This window comes from Mesoplodon bidens (assembly GCF_964165515.1).
Source record: "Mesoplodon bidens genome assembly, chromosome: 10".
NCBI classification, from domain to species: domain Eukaryota; kingdom Metazoa; phylum Chordata; class Mammalia; order Artiodactyla; family Ziphiidae; genus Mesoplodon; species Mesoplodon bidens.
In genome coordinates this window covers 50,738,413-50,753,161 of record NC_138172.1, presented here as the reverse complement: position 1 = coordinate 50,753,161, position 14,749 = coordinate 50,738,413, and positions in this window count along the sequence as shown.

Sequence of the window (14,749 nt, the reverse complement as noted above, 5' to 3'; positions counted from 1 at the left end):
CACTGGATTTTCCCAGGATTTTGTCTCTGGATATAAAGATATTTTACAAGAGAAAGGCCGGGAGAGCACCTCTTTAAAGACAGCAACTTTCCAGAGGTTAGAAGACTTTCTCAATGCCATAAAAGACGGTTGGTTATAGACAGGGCCTCCTACTCCTAGCTCAGTGATTTTATTCTATGGTAGCATCCTGACTCTGTTGGTTCTGTCATATAAAATACAGCCTCACACAGATGCTATAGATAAATGGGATACTAATTCTCTAAGCCAAACGGGTGACAGTTTTAAGAACCATGGTACAGTGTAAAGTATTTTAGCAAATTGGCCTGTTAAAATGGAAAAGATCATGGGCTTGAAGTCTAGGACAAACTGGGCTCACATCTTGCATTAGCCATGCTCCTTCCTGTTATATTTCTCTGTTTTGGGAACTGGGGTACAAGGGGTGTTTCTCATTCTTCTTAGTTCATAGCGCATAATCATTATTTGCCTAGTCAAGTTTACTCTCTTATTTTATTTTATTTACTTTTTTTCCCTTCATTCCTGATCCCCAGTCTGACTATGAGCATCAACTCTTATGTGTCTGACATATGTCTGTTAATATGCATTCATGTCTTGAGTAAGAAGAGTATTATTTTGTGTTTGTTTCAACAGTATGTATGTATTGGTTTTTCTCTTTCTGACTTACTTCACTCTGTATGATAGACTCTAGGTCCATCCACCTCACTACAAATAACTCAATTTTGTTTCTTTTTATGGCTGCGTAATATTCCATTGTATATACATGCCACATCTTCTTTATCCATTCATCTTTCGATGGACACTTAGGTTGCTTCCGTGTCCTGGCTATTGTAAACAGAGCTGCAGCACAGGGAGATCAGCTTGGTGCTGTGTGACCACCTAGAGGGGTGGGATAGGGAGGGTGGGAGGGAGATGCAAGAGGGAGGAGATATAGAGATATATGTATACATATAGCTGATTCACTTTGTTATAAAGCAGAAACTAACACACCATTGTAAAGCAATTATACTCCAATAAAGATGTTAAAAAAAAGTATGTATCAGTATTGTGCTATAAATCACCTCTGTTTCTTTGTAAAAACTTCAACTATATTTAAGATCTATTCATCTTACTGTTTGTCTAGTCTTTATTTCCAACTACTGGTTTTCTGTAACATAAAATTACCACATTTTATTTTTCCATTCCTTAACTGATGGCAACTAGGGGCCTTCCAGTGTTCTGCTATGAAAAATTAAGACTATTATATTAAACATCCATCTAAATGCATTCTTACAAAACTGAGTTATTTGTAGTGAGGTGGATCGACCTAGAGACTATCATACAGAGTGAAGTAAGTCAGAAAGAGAAAGACAAATACCATATGCTAACACATATATTTGGAATCTAAAAAACAATTGGTTCTGAAGAACCAGGGGCAGGACAGGAATAAAGACGCAGACGTAGAGAATGGACTTGAGGACACGGGGAGGGGGAAGGGTAAGCTGGGACGAAGTGAGAGAGTGGCATGGACATATATACGCTACCAAATGTAAAATAGATAGCTAGTGGGAAGCAGCCACATAGCACAGGGAGATCCGAGCTCAGTGCTCTGTGTCCATCTAGAGGGGTGCGGTAGGGAGGGTGGGAGAGAGATGCAAGAGGGAGGAGATATGGGGATATATGTATACATATAACTGATTCATTTTGTTATACAGCAGTAACTAACACAACATTGTAAAGCAATTATACTCCAGTAAAGATGTTAAAAAATGAAAAAATAAATGCATTCTTATAGATCTCTGAGAGTATTTATTTAGAATATATGTCCAGGTGAGAAATATCTGGGTTAGTACATATGCACACTTAAAGTTATTTGATTCTTCCAGAATTATTTTCAGAATAGCTATGCTACTTCACATTACTGCCAATAAATAGTACACAAGAGTTCTGTTTATACCTTTGCTATGTCTGAATATTAGCTACCTTTTTCATCTTTCAAAAACTCACAGGTTTAATATCATATCTGGGTTTTTTTTCTTATTTTTTATCGAGGTAGAATTTGCCGACAATATGAAGTGCAGATTTCAAATGTGCATTCAAAGAGTTTGACAAATGGATTAAACTGTGTAACCACCAACCCAATCAAGACATCCAGCATTTCCATCCTTGCAGAAGTTTTCTTGATTCTCTTACTTGTGTTTTTATGTGAATTTTCATTGTTTTTAATGAATTTCTGTATCTTTTCACACATTATTATAATATTTCTTGATGGTTACAGTTTCTATGTTAAATAATATTGTATTTTCTGTCTTGTTTTCTGGTTGAGTTTTGTTGGAGTAGAGAATACTTATTCTATGTTGATTACATCTGGCAGTAGTAATGAATCTTCTATTAGTTTAGATACTGTGTTTATTCTATTGAGATTTTTATGCAGGAGGTCAAATCATCAGCTAATAATGAGAGTTTTATCCCTTACTTTCCAAATTTGACACTTCTGCCATGTTTTCAGATTTGTAGCACTGACTCAGACATCTCATATTATGTTAAACAACAGCAGTGTGTAAGGTCGCTTTTGTCTTGTTATCTTAAATGGGAACGTATCCAAAATTTCTCTACTAAGTATTTTGCTTGATGTAGGGTGGGGTTTTTAATCACTCTTAAGTTAAAGATGTTCAGTTATATTACTAGCTCTCTGATAGTTTTTTTATACGTGTTTAGATTGTTAGGTCCTGTAATTATCTCATTTCTTCTGGGTCTCGATTTAGGATACGAATGGGTGAACAAGGAATCAGTGTTATGAAAACTCACTGAATCATTGGAAGCATGTGGAATACGGGAAAGATGGGAATAGGGTAGCCCATTTTGGGTAAGGTTAAGGAGTGGCATCAGTTTCAGACAAAGAAGCCTCCAGTGGTACGTTCTGAAGAAGAGGCATGTGATTCTGGTCAGGAGCACAAGTGGGTTCAGGATTGGCTTGGATAAGGTGGGTAGAGTTAGGTAGTCTGTACATAGAGTATGTTATTTTCTCTATCAGAACAACAGATTGAATTGATAACAGAGGGCCCTTACTGTGTTATATAAGATGATAGAAAATCCCTTACATTTTAAGGATGTTATATATAGTTGTTGGGTGTGCAAATAATAACATAAAGAACATGACTGATGACATAAATCACATTTGAAATAGAAAATGGAATAAGAGGTGATTTTTGTTTACCTAGTATAGAGTATGATCATGCACCAAATTTAGTAGAAGACATGAACTGATTGATTTCTCAAGTTTTGGGAGTCAACATCAGAGTGATATTCATGAAGTTAGGAGGACTTGCATCATGTATGTCATTGGTCCCAGGTAGTTACACAGGAGCAGGGGGAGGATGTAAGAATCAATTTAATAAAATATACTCACTTTTTATGATAACCTGCTAATATGTTCCCCTCCCCATAACAACCTCAGTTTTGGCTGATCACGGGAAAAAGAACACATAACAATGGAGCGTTAGGGACTCGCTCCAAATTCCACGATGAGCACAAAATTCCTCCATCCCCTTAGCCTACACACAGTAGAGGAGACTTGTTGGTAAAGGTCAAGGCCACAGGTGAAGTTGATCCATGCTTCATGGGTGTGTGACCCATGAACACTTGGTTTAATGCTCTGCTGTCACCATCTTGACATTCTTAATGATTTTTGAACAAGGGGCTTTGCATTTTCACTTTGCACTGTGTGCTGAAAATTGTGTAGCTGGTCCTGGCCATAGCATAACAGATGCACATCCCTTTGTGTCTAGGGGTATTAGAAGTTCTGAGGACTTCTTTGATCATTCTTTTTTGCATACTTTTCATTGAAGATCAGGCTTTTGGGTTCTTCCTATTCTCATGATTTGGGGTGTTAACATTAGAGGCCAGGGACCCTCCCCCATGATAGAGAAATTTGATAGGAAGGGAAGAGAAGCTCAGGAAGAGGAATAGGGCAACCTAGGCTTACAATTTATCAGGAAATGAGAACCTATTGGAAATAATAAGGTGAGACCATATGGCCCAGCCAAGATAGTCTCTGAGCATTCATAAGAAAACAAGGAAATTCGTCTAAATGTTTAATATTACTAAGTCTTTAGACCCAAACTCCAGTATAGATCTCCAGTGATCTGGCAGAGCACAAGTGGAAGCTCTTTTCAACCACTCCCCTCGCTAAATTCAGACACTTTGCAGGACCTACAGGTTTCTCAGCAACAAGAGAAAATTTGCAGTATAGTTTTATTTATAACTCATTCAAGAAGGTAGCCCAATCAGTGTTTTGCAGTCTGAACAAAGAGAGGAACACTCCGGGAGGTAACTTAACTAGGCATCTTGAGGGAAGAAAGAAAGCATGTTCTTGAATCTTTCCTCCAGAGGCAGAAATATCCTATTCAAGTATACATAATTTTTAAAAGCTTCAGTTGTCATCAGTAATACAAGTTTGATAGGTGACGCATTTCTTGCCTCTCCCCAGTCTAATAGCTATAGTCCAAAAGTTGGAGCAAGTTTCCCCAAGGGCTAAAACTGTTAGGATCACCAAACAAGAATGTCCACTGTGAAATTCAGTGAACTCAGGCAGTTTACAGCTTTCATTCTTCCTTTCCATAAAGGGCACTTCATTGCTCCTCCATAGGCTGGGGGGAAATGGGTTTATTGCATTCATTTCAAGAAATATTCCTGCACCTCTTTTGTGGGCCTCCCTACAATTTCAGTTATATTTCATCTTCTAAGAAGTTTGCTAAATGCAGCTTCAAGCAGCTCACTCTGGTAGGTGTGCTTGAACCATTATCATCCATTTTTCAATAAAGCTGTGGGTGAAAGTGTCATTGATTCTTTTTCATCAGAAGAGAATATTAGCTTTTTATCCTCATCATATTATCTCTCTGCTTGACTGATAAAACTGCCATGCTGAAGGAAAGGTCAGGAATTATCGAGTGGGTGTTCATTTCATTCATCTCTCACCCCCCTCTTTCAACAAATGTATTGGGAATGTAACAGAAAATTTGTGTTTATGAAATGAGACTAGAGGAGAGAGATAAATGGATGAAGTCCTCATGGATTAATGACTTCATTTTGTTGCCTAGAAATATGTGAGCTTTAAAGGGTCTTCATTTATAACTTATACTCACCCCTTATTTCATTTTCTTATTTTGATAGAAAGAATTCTCAAATGACATTTTGCTGAGCAGTAAGGTTTCTTTGATGGGTTAACCATTCCTGGACATGGGGGTAGGGGGACAGGAGAGGACAGATGGTTCTCATGGCAGGAAAAAGATGACAGCACTCTCATTATTCAATGTAGCCAAAGAAGTTATAATTAGCGTGAGTTACTTCTAATTATATTTCATTTTCCATGTCGCTGTGATGAGAGTCAAAGGATGAAGAGAATCAAAACAGAAAAGATTTGTGAGGCCACTGGTGGGTAATTCCAAGGAAACCAAACTATAAACATAGGTAGTAAAATGAATGGGCCAGCTCAGGGGGCCTCTTCCCTTCCCATTCCACTTCTGGTGACTCTTATCTGCCCTATATGCTTCAGATGCTCTGATGAGGTTGGTAGTTTAGGTGTTTTTCCTTCACTCTGTTGCTACTCGCTAACTCTAGAACAGCAATCTCACTGAACCCCTGGGGGAAAGCGTGATTTTAGTCAGTGAGATCTAGTTTGGGTTTTTTTGTTTTGTTGTTTTGGTTTTTTTTGCCACATTGCATGGCATGCAGAGCTTCCCCAGCCAGGAATTGAACCCTCACCCCCTGCAGTGGAAGCACAGAGTCTTAACCACTGAACCATGCCAGGGAAGTCCAGTGAGATCTAGTTTGAATCCCAAATTGGCCATTTAATAATTGCATGGCACCAGGCAAACAATTCTCTTCATCTTGTTGTTCTTGAAAAAAAAAAAAAAAAAAAGGAGTGGGGGTGAGAGGTGATTATACTATGAAGTTTCACTTTGTCTCTGTTTTCTATCCCCCCCACCCAATTGGTCAGTAAGACTTTTCCAGTTATATCCAGTCAAAATCTTCTGAGTCTACGATCTGCTCATTTTTTCATGCCATTACTTTACACCAGACCCTCACCGTATCTTGCTTGGACTATTGAAATGGCCTTTGAGTTGGTTTCCCCTCCTCTAATCTCACACTCCTTTCCCACTTATTTTTCACCTGTTTAAGACTATTTTCTTCCCAGTTGCATATTTGATTCAATTCCTAGCCCCTCAATATGCTATCAAAGTTATAGTAAAGTCTACATGGCTTTTCATGATATGTAAACTTTTTCACCATCTGGCTATTGCCTACAACTCTAACCTTTCCTCCCTGTCTCTCCATTTAATGAACCTTGTTGAGCTAACTATTTAATTTCTTTGTCCATGCATATCCCTAGGCCTAAAAAGTCTCTCCACATGCCATTTCCTTACTCCTCATGGCGACTTGCTATTTATCCTTGAAACTCAGCTTAAATATATTCTTCCTCTCCTTCATTCTTTTGAATAATCTTTATACTTTAAACATATTTCTATTGTTATTTATGCCTATTATACTAAGTCAGATTGGTTTTATATGTACTAGGTTGTTAGGACATGAATTAATGTGTTAATGAAGTCACAAGCATTTATAATTATTTAAACTTTCAGGATCACAGTTCACGTTAGATGCCCAATAAATGTTAGTCTCTCTTTTTCTTTCCCCTTTTCTTCTTTCTTAATGTCAGTGTTTTACTTACACACACACACACACACACACACACATGTGTGCATACACATACACACACACATGATGTTGTGGAAAAGCCTAAAAGACATCCTTGAGAAATGCTTGCTTTAGGGAAACCAAGTGAATAATAATTTCCATAGGAAATAGCAGCACACTAGGTACAAGAAAGCCCCCAAAGGTGCAGTGAATGATATGGAGCAATTCGTTTAGATTACCTTCTCATTCGTATGAATCTTGGTAGGAAAAAAAATGTCTCCTATTTTCCAGCCCTGCATTTTACTCAGCTCCTGGAGGTTCACTGAAAGTACCTTTCTGTAAGCTACTGTCTCTCTCTGGGATAGTTTCTCCCTTTCTTCAGCCAACTGTCTCCAATTTGAACCATAAATTAAGGCTCCCTTCCTCTGGGAAGCAGCCAGTTTTGCTGAGGCTGGTTTCATTACCTCTTCTCTGTGTTGTCCTATCCCCTGAGCTTTCTACCTTCCACTCTGTCTTGTAATCACCTGTTTATACATTATTCTTCCCCATCTGGTTGTGAGCTTCCTGAAGACAGGGTTAGTGGTTCATTGGTCCCTAAGTTCCCATGACCTGTACAATGCAGACATTCAATAAATATTTGAATGAATTAGTGAGTCACAGAAGGAGGTCTTTGCCTGTCATTGTTTTTTCCATGTTCCCCTTTCCAGAGTGTATCCCTCTAGGTGGCAGTGACTGTTCTTTGTATTCTGTGTATGCAGCAGTGCTTTGCATGTTATTCAGACTGAGTGGAGGCAAAAGCCCTAAAAGCCAGGAGTACCTACCCTACCTCTTCCCATCCAAGAGAAGTGGGGGATGTAAAAAAATCAATTTGGAAAGACTCAGAGATACAAGCCTACACTTTATTTTTTTTAATTTTTATTTATTTATTTATGGCTGCATTGGACCTTCATTGCTGTGCATGGGCTTTCTCTAGTTGTGGCGAGCGGGGGCTACTCACGGGCTTCTCGATGCGGCGTCTTCTCTTGTTGCAGAACACAGGCTCTAGAAGCGCAGGCTCAGTAGTTGTGGCACACGGGCTTAGGTGTGCCGCGGCATGTAGGATCTTCCCGGACCAGGGCTCGAACCCGTGTCCCTGCATTGGCAGGCAGATTCTTAACCACTGTGCCAGCAGGGAAGCCCCAAGCCTACACTTGATCTTGACATCCACTTGCAAACATTTGCAATGTCTTTCTCTTTTGGGCCTCTCATTAAACCTGCAGAAATTATGGGAAAGTTAAACAGCTCTTGGCTGGCACTTAACTTTTTCCTCTTTGAAATCTGCAAGTTCTCGTTATTTCTTGCCCTCACGTGGATCAGAGTTCCCTTCTCCGCTGGAAACAGCCTGTCCACTGATGCCCCAGCACACCCCCACTCCTGCCTTTCTGCTTGCATTTTTAGAATGCTATAACACTTAGGGAAAATTCTTCTGATTAAAAAGGTTTAAAATGAGTCAAGATGGCAGGTTAAAAATAACGGAAATGCTCCTGCTGTCCCAGTTTATTAAACGATGTCCTGGCAGTTAAAACCTCCAGGCAGTGCCTCCGGCGAACTGAGTCCAGCACCTCATCATTATCCTCCAGAAATCCTTGGGTTGATTGAATCTGTAACCATTAGCTAAAATGGAAAGGTTTTGACCTGTCATTTAAACAAGAGAAGTCAACCAAGCCAAGTTCTTAATTACAGGGAAGATTTTTAGTGTTATAAGACTAAATGGCCTCTCTAATTTGTAAAGGAATAATAGGGGAGCATCTTACAGCTTCCCTGACTATCCACCTTTCATTTGCATCACTGACAGTCTGGATTAGTTGTCCTTCCCATGCATTCTGAAAACACTTCCATGATCTCTGTATCACAGCTCTCACTGATGTGACATGTACCTCAGAGTGGTAGCTAGGAAGGCAACGTCTGGAGTTGAATTGCTCAAGAGTGGATGTCAGCCCTGCCCCTTATTAGCTGTGCCATCTTGGGCAAGTTACTTTACCACTCTGTGCTTCAGTTTAGTTGGAACAGGGGGATGTTTAGCTATTTTTGTGATTGTAGAGTAACCTTGACTCAGCCTTGTTTTAGACATGGTCCCAGCATGGCCTTGTCTTATTACTCTTTATATGGCATGACCACAGTTTATGGCTGGTTGGGGAATTAATGGCCCAAGGTTCTTTTGAACTGCTGATTCCATAGGAAGTTAAAAGTCCCCTCTCTCTACTTCTCCAGTGATTTCATTCACATGGTCACCTCAGGGAGCCTCCAGTACTCTCATTCCTATCCACCCCAACCAACCAATAGCAAGTCATGTGCCCCACCTTCTCATTCTGACCACTATTGCGTCAGTTTAGAAATCTGACACTTCTTTTCTCTTTAATGAAAATATATTTTAAACAGTGTTTCTATATCTTCCTGTTTGTCACTACAACATCCTTAATTTATCTGAACATTGATAACATAATACAACTTCTAAATATAAATGTGATTATGACATCATCTTGTTTAACAATGTTCCCTCCAGCACTGAGGAAATTCAACTATTCTTGGATTGGCTTATGAGACGTTCCTGATATGGTCCTTGCCAGTCTGCATTGGAAATACAACTCAACCCATGACCTCAGGCAGCTACTTTTTTTTTTTTTTTTTTTAGTTTCTGCTTTATAACAGTGAATCAGTTATACATATACATCTGTTCCCATATCCCTTCCCTCTTGCATCTCCCTCCCTCCCACCCTCCCTATCCCACCCCTCCAGGCGGTCACAAAGCACCGAGCTGATCTCCCTGTGCTATGCAGCTGCTTCCCACTATCTACCTTACGTTTGGTAGTGTATATATGTCCATGCCTCTCTTTCGCTTTGTCACAGCTTACCCTTCCCCCTCCCCATATCCTCAAGTCCATTCTCAAGTAGGTCTGTGTCTTTATTCCCGTTTTACCCCTAGGTTCTTCATGACATTTTTTTTTCTTAAATTCCACATATATGTGTTAGCATATGGTATTTGTCTTTCTCTTTCTGACTTACTTCACTCTGTAAGACAGACTCTAGGTCTATCCACCTCATTACAAATAGCTCAATTTCGTTTCTTTTTATGGCTGAGTAATAGGCAGCTACCTTTTGTAGGACACAGAGATCGATCCTCTTCCCATGTTTGAGCTTCTTCGAGTTATATCCATTAGACCAGGAACATCTCATTGGCTGAAAGTGAAACTGAGCAGGACCCTCCGGGGCCTTCCCAGGGACAGAAGTCCCCCTGGTCCAAGTCCCCCACACCTTGCTTGTAAAAGAGCTTTAGCCTCCTAGGCCTTCCTCGAGTTCCAAAGAGCAAATTTAATCAGAGAAATGAAAAAAAAATACAGAAACAAAGGAAAACACTCAAGCAAGACAAAATAGTTTAGCCATGAAACAAAGTCAAAGACCTTTAGTTACTTATCAAGTGGTACAGATAATATCCTGAGCCGTTGAGTTGTTTGCAGATACTAAAACCCCTACCAGGTGGAAGAAGTGAACTACATGCTGACCACCAGCATGTAGACCCCAGACAGATTGGAACCAGAAGGTTGATGATTGAGATTCCCCAAATATCACCCTGTTACATCACCACCAATCAATCAGAGAATTGTGCACAAGCTGATCACACACCCTGTGACCCTCTCCCTCACATTATCTTTTTTCTTTTTAAATTTTATTTATTTATTTATTTATGGCTGTGTTGGCTCTTCGTTTCTGTGCGAGGGCTTTCTCTAGTTGCGGCAAGTGGGGGCCACTCCTCATCGCGGTGTGCGGGCCTCTCACTATCGCAGCCTCTCTTGTTGCGGAGCACAGGCTCCAGACGCACAGGCTCAGAAATTGTGGCTCACGGGCCTAGTCGCTCCGCGGCATGTGGGATCTTCCCAGACCGGGGCTCGAACCCGTGTCCCCTGCATTGGCAGGCAGATTCTCAACCACTGCGCCACCAGGGAAGCCCCTCCCTCACATTATCTTTAAAAACTCTTCCCTGAAAGCCATCAGGGAATTGGGTCTTTTGAGCATGAGCTTCCCGGTTTCCTTGCTTAGTGTCTTGCCATAAACTGTACTTTTCTTCATAACAACCAGGTGTCAGTAGATTGGCTTTGCTGCACATTGGGAGAGCAGACCCAAGTTCGGTTCTGTTACAAAAGAAAGCTTTGATGAAAACATAGATGGATGGAAAGATTAATGATGAAATTTACACTTGGGGACAGAGTATGAGGGGTGAAGGAAATGGGAAAATTCGGTCGAGAATTGGAAGATGGAGAAGAAAAACAAAAAAAGTGGGTTTGCGAAAGGAAGAAAGATAAAAAGACCAGGGAAAGTAAGAAAAAAAAATATCCCTGTATTGTGTCCCAGGTGTGAGTTCTTTGACTCTGACTATCCTGTTGTTGCAGGTGGGCATTTTTTTTTTTTCACTACGCGGGCCTCTCACTGTTGTGGCCTCTCCCGTTGCGGAGCACAGGCTCCGGACGCGCAGGCTCAGCGGCCATGGCTCACGGACCCAGCCGCTCCACGGCACATGGGATCTTCCCGGACCGAGGCACGAACCCGTGTCCCCTGCATCGGCAGGCGGACTCTCAACCACTGTGCCACCAGGGAAGCCCCCAAGTGGGCATTTTTATATTCCCACCAGGTGATGCAAAGACTTGGCAGCAGGCAGACTTTGGGAATGATGGCTGTGTCTGCTACAGGGTTTGGGGCATGCTTTCTTGATAACCAAACTTTTTAATATTATTAGATTGATTTTTCTTATCACTTGCCATGTAAATTACTTGTAGTAATTTACACTGAAAAAATTTAAAAAAGGAAGTTTTGTACTATGCTATGAAATTCAACCAGAGGGTATTTTCTGTTGGGTGGCTGGCTTACAAAAATTATCCCCAAATGATTCAAACGCAGTGTTGCACTGCAGGTCCGAAAGAGGCTTTGAACAGAGCAATATGTTTCCTTACCATCTCAAAAATCTTTTGGTACACTAAAAAAAAAGTGAAAGCAGTAACATAGATTGGGTCATAACTGCTAAACATGTGTTAATCCCTTGACCATTTTGACACTCTATCAGATTCTATGAAACGTGTTCAAAACACACTTCTGGGAAAGAGGAACATAATACCATCCAGATTTCCAAACCTGTGATGTGTTACCAGCTAGAGAAATAATTGAACTCTCTAAAAAATGTGTTTCGGATACTTAGTTTTGCATTCACACTGGAAATAACAAGTGTGATATAACTAAACGTGTAGGATTTGATGCATGTTTCAGTTATAATTACCACCAGTAATCCAATTAACATTGCAAACTAGAAAAATTCATTAAAATTCGTGCAGTACAATCTTCTCTCACTGAAAATTATACTTCTTGGGAAGATGCTTTTATCCTGATTATCAAATTTTGGTGAAATAAATAAAATTGCTGAATAGATGCTGCCATACCTGCAAGAGTCTGCTGTGGAAAAGTTCCATTCCATTAATTTCATCACTTATTGTCTGAACACTTGTTTATGCAAGATGTAGTCACGTTTTGAGGGGGGGGTAGATCTCTTATGAGGAATTTATTAACTGTCAGAGAGATAAGAAAAATCATAAATAGCCATGGTTGGGTAAACAACAGGACACAAGAGACACACAGATGACACTGTGGAGCTTCAGAAGATGTAGATTAAGACAGTCTCTTCGGGGGCCCAGAGGAAGATGGCGGAAGAGTAAGACGCAGAGATCACCTTCCTCCCCACAGATACATCAGAAATTCATCTACACGTGGAACAACTCCTACAGAACACCTACTGAACGCTGACAGAAGACCTCAGACCCCCCAAAAGGCAAGAAACTCCCCACATACCTGGGTAGGGCAAAAGAAAAAAAGAATAAACAGAGACAATAGGATAGGGACGGGACCTGCACCAGTGGGAGGGAGCCGTGAAGGAGGGAAGGTTTCTACACACTACAAGCCCCTTCGCGGGCAGAGAATGCAGGTGGCGGAGGGGGAAAGCTTCGGAGTAGCGGAGGAGAGCACAGCAACAGGGGTGCGGAGGGCAAAGCGGAGAGATTCTGGCACAGAGGACCGGTGCCCTCAGGCACACACCAGCCCGAGAGGCTTGTCTGCTCGGCCGCCGGGGCGGGCGGGGCTGGGAGCTGAGGCTCGGGTATCGGCTTTCAGTCGGAGCCCAGGGAGAGGACTGGGGCTGGCAGCAGGAAGAGAGCCTGAAGGGGTTAGTGCACCACGGCTAGCCCGGAGGGAGTCCGGGGAAAGGGTCTGGAGCTGCCGAAGAGGCAAGAGACTTTTTTCCCTTTTGCTTCCTGGTGCGCGAGGAGAGGGCATTAAGAGGGCTGCTTGGGGAAGCGCCGGAGACAGGCGCGAGCCGCGGGTAAGGCGCAGACCTCGGAGATGGGCGTGGGACGCTGGGGCTGCCGCCGCCGCCGCCGCCGCCGGGCCTGTGTGCGAGCGCGGGTCACTGTCCGCCCCATCTTCCGGGGGGCCAGTGCACCCCGCCACTGCCGAGGTCCCAGGACCCGGGGACGGCTTTCCCGGGAAAGCGCACGGAGCGCCACGGGCTGCTGCAACGTCACGCCAGCCTCTGCCGCCGCAGGCCCGGCCCACACTGCGCGCCCCTCCCTCCCCTCTGCCTGAGTGAGCCAGAGCCCCCGAATCAGCGGCTCCTTTAAACCCGTCCTGTCTGAGCGAAGAACGGACGCCCTCCGGCGACCTACGCGCAGAGGCGGGGCCAGGTCCAAGGCTGAGACCCGGGAGCTGTGAGAGCAGAGACAGGGAAATCTCTCTGTGCAGCCTCGGAGGCAGCGGATTAAAGCTCCACGGTCCATTTGATGTGCCCTGCGTCTGTGGAGTGCATGAATGGACAGCGAATCATCCCAAATTGAGGAAGTGGACTTTGAGGACAAGATTTAAGACTTTCCCCCCTTTTCCTCTTTTTACAACGAATTATCCCAAATTAAGGAGGTGGACTTAGAGAGCAAGATTTCAGACTTCTCGCCCTTTTCCTTTTTTTACAACGAATTATCCCAAATTGAGGAGGTGGATTTGGAGAGCAACATTTTTGATTTTTACCCCTCCTCTCTTTTTGTGAATGTGTATGTGTAATCTTCTGTGTAAGATTCTCTCAGTATAGCTTTGCTTCCACCATATGTCCCAGGGTTCTATCGGTCCATTTTTTTCAATAATTTTTAATTTTAATAATGCTACTATATTTCATACTTTATTCTATTTTACTTTACCTGCTCTTTCCTTTTTTCCTACCTTCCCTTCCTCCCTCCCTCCCTCCGCTCCTCCTTTCCTTCTTTCTTTTTCTTTCCTCCCTCCCTCCCTCCCACCCTTCTTCTTTCCACTTTCCTTTTCTTTCCTTCCTCCCTCCTGTCTTTCTTTCTTTCTTTCCTTCCTCCCTCCCTCCCTTCTTCCATTCACTCTTCCTTTTGCTTTCATTCCTCCCTCCCTCCCTCCTTTCTTTCCTTCTTTCTTTCCATCCTTCCTCCCTCCCTCCTTTCTTTCTTTCTTCCTTCCTTCCTTCCTTTCTTCCCTTCTTCCTTTCTTTCCCTCTCTCTTTCTTTCTTCTACTAATTCTTTCTTTCTACTTTTTCTCCCTTATATTCTGAGCTGGGTAGATGAAAGGCTCTTGGTGCTGCAGCCAGGAGTCAGTGCTGTGCCTCTGAAGTGGGAGAGCCAACTTCAGGACACGGGTCCACAAGAGACCTCCCAGCTCCACATAATATCAAGCAGCGAAAATCTCCCAGAGATCTCCATCTCAACACCAGCACCCAGCTTCAGTCAACGACCAGCAAACTACAGTGCTGGTCACCCTATGCCAAGCAACTAGCAAGGCAGGAACACAACCCAACCCATTAACAGAGAGGCTGCCTAAAAACATAATAAGGCCACAGGCACCCCAAAACACACCACCAGACGTGTACCTGTCCACCAGAAAGACAAGATCCAGCCTCAACCACCAGAACACAGGCTCTAGTCCCCCCCACCAGGAAGACTACACAACCTACTGAAACAACCTTAGCCACTGGGCACA